Genomic DNA, 6,865 nt, shown 5'->3' with positions numbered 1-6,865 from the left:
AAAATGTTTGACAAAGCAGCTTTATGTGATTTCACTTACTTATAATTTAGTGGAAATGAGATTTGCCCAATTTGTGTAAAAAAACAAAACAAAACACCTTTGTGATCCATTAATCAAAAAACTAAAATCCCCTTTTGCATTGAAAGGAGACTAAATAACACAGGTAATGTAATATACCTGATTATATGTGTACAGGATATTTTGAAAGCTGATGTTATAAAAATGTGTTACTTTGCAATAACCCTATTAATAGCAATGTAACATCAAGAGAGATTTTCAATGACACATTTTACAGTGAAAATGACATAGTGTGGGGGATTTATATTAGATTCTGCACTGACTCAACTCAATAAACATCAGGATAAAATTCAGGTCTACAGGCAATACTTCAAAATGTGGTTCCCTCATGCAATTTGAACACATTATATGCTTCAAAGACAATCATTCTTATCAAGAAATGTGAGTGAGGAGCTATATATGATATTTCAAGTTGGTACAAAAATAATCAACTTTGTAAAAGAGACAGCCCAGTAAAAGAGAAACCATATAAAATTCAAATGATGTCAGCACAGAATGTAGAACACTATATTTTTGGAAAAAACAATTTTGAACTAAAAGATAAGGCTATTTTTCTTAAAGATAATATTAGAGATGAAGCAAATTTGCTTTATATCAAAAATTTCCTCCTGAAACTTGGTATTTGAAAACAATTTTTTTGGAAAAAAAAATTACCCTAAATAAATCAGTGCAATGTCTCCAGTTTTATACTCTGATCCATAAAGATTTGTTGTTGTTCAGATTCTCCATAACCTTATCTGGAATTTTCTTAGTGAAGATACAGGAGTGGTTTGACCAAAAAAAAAAAGATCCTGGATAGCATTCTTCTAGAGATCATCAAGGAAAGCATCCCTGATATAATAGAACCAGAGGGGAATATAGTCATCCATCAATTAAGAATCCATCAATACCTCCAGAAAGACATCACACAAGGAAAACTCCAAGAAGCATTGTTACAAAATTCCAGAACTATAATGACAAGGTAAAAATACTTCAGAATGCCAAGAAAAAACAGTTCCAGCATTGAGGAATCACAGTAAGAATTATCCAGGATTTAGCAGTGTCTACAATAAAGGATCAAGGGCCTGGAATACCATATTCCAGAAGGCAAAGGACCTTAAATTACAACTAAGAATCAACTATCCAGGGAGACTGAGAATCATCTTTCAAGGGAGGAGATGGATCTTCAATAAAGTAGAGGACTTTCAATCATTTCTGATGGAAAGACCATAACTAAACAGAAAATTTGGTCTAGAAACATAGGATTCAAGAGAAACATGAAAAGGTAAAGAGGAAAGAAAATAAATATTATCTAAAGGTTAAATTGTTCACATCCCTACATGGAAAAATGATACTTATAATTCTTGAGAACTAAATCTTTTATTAGGACAGTTAGAGGAGGTATACATAGACAGATGGTATGAGTTTAAATTGTTCTGAAGTGACAAAAATTAAGAAAAAGGTATTAAGGGGTGGAAAAAGAAGAAAGGTATAAAATAAGATAAATTATATCATATGAAAAGGCACAAAAGACCTTTTATAGTACAGGGGGGAAAGGGAAGGATATGAGCATTGTTTGAAGCTTAATCTCATCAGTTTGACTCAAAGAAGTAATAACATATACATATCCAGTTGGGTATACAAATTTATCTTACCTCATGGGAAGTAGGAGGTGAAAGGATAAATAAAAGGGAGTAAATGAATAGAAGGGAAGGCAGAAACACAAGGAGAAAAGAGTAAAAGAAGGGAGTGTGGGTGATAGAAGGGAAAGTAGATTGGAGGTGAATTTGGTCAGAAACAAACCACTCTTAAAGAAGGATGTGATAGAAAAAGAAGGAAAAATGTATACATGGGAGAAAATAGGATGGAGGGAAATACACACCTGGTAAATCTATCTGTGAATGGGAATGGGATGAACTCTCCCATGAAATGGAAGCAAATAACAGAGTGGATTAAAAATCAGAATTCTATAAATGTTGTTTACAATAAATACATTTGAAACAAATAATATAATAAGAGGGTAAAAGACTGGAGATGACAATATTGTGCTTCAACTGAAATTTTAAAAAAAGCAGAGGTAGCAATTCTGATCTCAGAAAAAGCAAAAGCAAAAATAGAACTAATTTTAAGAAATAAGGAAGCAATTTAAGGAATATAATTAAAGTAGGTTATGTGTAGTATACATTATTTTGAAAATATGTAAAATATTTGCATACTTTCTTTTGTTTTTCCTTTTTTTTTTCTTATGATGTGTTGTTTTAAAGAAATAAATTTGAAATAAATAAAAAGAAGCAACTGGATACTAGAAAATATTTGGAGCAGTTAGGTGACTGAATGGATAGAGCACTGGACCTGGAATCAAGAAGATCTGAATTCAAATTTGGCCTAAGACACTTCTGGGCAAATGACTTAACCCTGTTTTTCTCAGTTTCCTTATCTGTAAAATGAGCTGGAAAAATATCTTTGCCAAATAGGATGAAAAGGGGTCAAGACACAATTTAAAAATGGCTGAACAAAAGATAAGATCTCTTCCACTTCTTAATTCATGTTTCTATGATTTAGTTTTAGGATTATACCCAATAGGTAAAAGCAGTTTATGTTCAGAACTATATAAATAACTACTATGCACTTTGCAGCTTAGAAAATAAAATTTTAATGTAAAAATATAAAATCTTCATTTTCATGTAACAGAAAAGAGAACTGGTGTTTAAATACAATCAGTGGTATGCATAAAGTCACATATATCAGGACTAAGACTACCTATAATCCCAGGGCTCTTTGAACTTCATTTCTTCTCCTAACTCTAAAGAAACTGTGCTAATACTTTTGTTTAAAGATGGACATTATTTAGAAACTATGAGTAGTGTGAAATTGAGTTTATGTTTTCATTTCCACTTAAGAGAAAAGTAAGGCTCACATAGGTTAAATGACTACTCAAGGTCATACATATTAAAGACTGGCTACAATTCCAATGTTCCTTGTACTACATTTTTTTTTGCTAACTATAAAGAAACTATGATAATTTCCCTTATACTTACAGATAGTAATTATGCAATTGAAATACTCTATGATTTTCTTGATTTTTAAAAAATATTTCAGATGCATCTTTTTCTTTCCTCATTACTTGCTATTATGCTGTCAATGGATAGGGATTATAATAAATGTGTGTGTTCTTAAATCAAGAATGCTGACAATTGTTCCTGTCTCTCTCCTAAATCAGTATCAATATATTCTTTTTTCTTGCCATAAAAACTCATTTTAAAAGATTGAAAAACAACTAAAGCTTAAATAATTTAATGTTTAACTTCTTTTTAATTCTTCCACAGTTACATGTAAAAACAATTTAAACATTTTTTTAGAACTTACAAATTCTCATCCTTCGTCCCTTTCCACCCCCCCCCCCCGACTCCCAACACACACACACAAAATGAGAAGGCAAACATAAGGTATGTGTAGTTAAGCAAAATATTTCTCAAATAGTCATGTTATTAAAAGAAACAGTCTCCTCCAAAAAAAAAAAAAAAACTCAAGAAAACTAAAATAAAACAAACTATGCTTCAAACTTTGCTCAGACACCATTAGTTCTTTTCTGGAGATAAATAGAATTTTTCATCATAAGTCGTTCAGAGGCATCTTGGATCATTCATTGTGTTGTCAAATTATTCAGAGCTGATCATCTGCCAAATAGTGCCATTACTTTGTATATAGTACATTTCATATTGCATCAGCTCATGTAAGTCTTGAATTCTCAACTTTTAAAGATAAATAAAATATTAGATGATCCCCTTCTTCTTTTCTAGGAAATTATCACTTTCAATAATCTTCATTCCTTTGGATATTAAAAAATGTACATTTTTCTGTATCTTGTCATTTTAGGGACTTCTTACAATAAGAACTCAAAACCTCTTATTTTTAAAAGTTTTTTTTGTTTGATTGACTTTCCCTCCACTAGCAGTTATCAATAACATTGAAAGAGAAAATGCAATATTTGAAACAGACCCAAGTTACAAGTAGGATAATTGAAAGCTGAAAAGAGACGTTGGAGATAATCTTTTCCCATCATCATTCAAATAATAAGTAGTACAATTGGATTCAAACTAAGCTCTTCTATCACATTCAGTATATATACATGTGTGTGTTTCCTCTGTCATAATACTCTCCATCAAGGATCTAGGATTGCTAGTTCTATTTCTAAAACCCATATTTTAATGCCTCTATAATAGAAAATAATATATTTGAGAGGTTCTGTGGCCAAAATATTTATTATTTTGTGATTGGCTTGAAGAAGTGATTCTCATATTTATTCAAGGCTGCTCAGACAAGTGACATATATGCCAAATATGTGGGGTAACAGGCCCGGGTTGCAGTATCAGCTCTGAAAGGAATTAGGCTCAGACCATCTCCAAGCAAGGGTGTTTATTTGGTCATTTACTTGGGGTAAGGAGTGAAGCACCCTTGGGGGCCTCCTCCTTAAGGGAGATTGGTAACCCATTAGAATAAGGCTAGGGTTTATATAGAGAAGGGAAAGTAAGAAAAGATAAATAAAACAGTAGAATTGGGCAAAGCAAGAGAATTGGATGATCTCAAATGAGATTTTGCATATGTTTAGATAACCTCAAAAAATCTCAATGACTGGAGATGAAAGTATGCCCAGAAAAAGTAAAAGACCCTTTTGTTCTAATAAGTCCAGGAAAGTAAGAAAGTGACAGGATTATTGCCCCAGTCCCCCCAGCAGCTTAGAATCCATCAACATAAACAAAAAACCTCTCCTTGACACAATCTGTAGCAAACCTCTAGCTATTTTGATATTTGACCATTATTTAAAATGAATTCAATTTGTCTACATAAACACAACCCATGCATATTGGACATGCAAGCCCTCTTGTCTGAGATGCTGATCCAGGATTTTTAATTGCTAATACATTTTTAATCTCTATTAAGATTCTAAAGATTGTAATAACTCTCTTACCAGTCTTTTAGGCAGAATTATTCTTTTTATCTTGATTAGATCATTGCACACTATGCTGAATTTACTTGTACTTTATGCTTATAAATAATTTAATTACATGGGCTACAAGTGTATGCTATAGAAATAATCAATTTGACAGCTGACAGAAAAGAACTCATAGATTTTTTTAGAAAAAACTGAAATCTTCCTATACTATTTCTTTTTAGCAATTAATAGTCTCAAATGTAATTACATACTTAATTGTATATTATATTCCAATATTTGTTCAATAATAAATAACATAAAATGCTTCTTATTGCTTAAATTTTCAAATATTCTCATTCATAAACTATAATTTTTTCCTAATCAAGAGATATGCATTTGTGAATATGTAAAAAGGCCTTACTGAACAACAACAACAAAAAAAATCTCATCTCCAAGGGGCCAACTTTCTAAATATAAACTTTCTATATATAGCTTGGTTGTTAATTCATTTCAGTTGAGTCAGGACCCCATTTAGAGTTTTCTTGGCAAAGTATTGGCCATTTCTTTCCCTACAAATGATGAACTGAGGCAAAGAAGGTTCAGTGAATTGCAGTTTTACATGGTTAGTGAGTGTCTGAGACTGGATTCAAACTCAGGTCTTCCTGACTCCAGGAACAGTTCTCATGTACATACAAACACAGATACATGATAATTTCATGAAGATCCTGTCATTGGTGGGAAGGGAGTCAGAAAAGACCAGAATAAAAATGGAAGCAGTGGCTGAATTGAACTTTGAAGGAAACCATTCTATGAGTTAGAAGTAAAGTGGCTAGAAATAGGGTGTCAGGGGGAGGAAGAGAACATCTTTCTTCAGTCACCAGTTCAGGGAATATCTGCAGTATTGAAATCACAGATCCATTTCAGCAGGGGAAATGATGAACAAAGATATGGAAAACAATACATTTTCCCCGATAATAAGAACTATGTGCCATCCCTCTATATAGGGTCCTGAAGTTCACAGTTTTCTGTGCAGATAGGTTGCCCAGAATCTTCACAGATATCTCAAAATGCCAAAACCAACCAGAAATTATCCTAAAATTTTTGTTATTTTAAAAAACCTAAAACCTATGCTCATGAAATAGTATTATGATGATCAGTTCTTTTCACGTCATCTATTAGGAATGAATGATCTGTAGTTTTTATTGGTTAGCAAAGTCAGATAAGATGAAAATAGCATCCTTTACAAAACTTGAGGAGTTTCCAATGACTCTTAATATGACTCCATTTTTATCAACATTCTGAGATCACATGGCAAAAAACAGATTTTTACCTCAGGATAATAACCAAATTTGAGCAAAGAAGGAAGTTTAATTCTGGAACAGAAAAGCAAAGAGCAAATAAATATGATAGCAATACTATTTCTAAATGATAAAGTTACTGCTATCATAATGGTTGTTACTTTAATTCTGCTTTTTTTCTCTGGCAATACATTAAAATGGTGAGTACTAATTACTTCTGCAAATTATTCTAGAGGACTCAAACATCTGTTCCAAACCTTTGGTTTATATGACACAAGAATATGCCAGGCAAATTGTCTACAGCTGCTGCTTTTTAAAACTTAATTTCACAAAGTATAACTTGGGAATTGGGGGAGTTATTGCATTGTGGATCAGGATTAAAGAGAGTAAATAAGAAAAGCAATGGTACTAAGTAACCTTTATTGCATAAAGAAAAATGGAATGTTCAGATGGAGGGGAAAAAAACAATATGGAGAAGAAGCAAGGCTTTAGAAGGGAAGGGGAAGAATGGAAAAGATCATGCTAGAAATATAAATGTAAATAAAAGGATATGATAAGTGGAACCAATATGTATTAT

The sequence above is a fragment of the Sarcophilus harrisii genome, chromosome 1, assembly GCF_902635505.1.
Source record: "Sarcophilus harrisii chromosome 1, mSarHar1.11, whole genome shotgun sequence".
In the NCBI taxonomy this organism is placed as follows: domain Eukaryota; kingdom Metazoa; phylum Chordata; class Mammalia; order Dasyuromorphia; family Dasyuridae; genus Sarcophilus; species Sarcophilus harrisii.
This window is presented reverse-complemented; position numbering follows the sequence as displayed.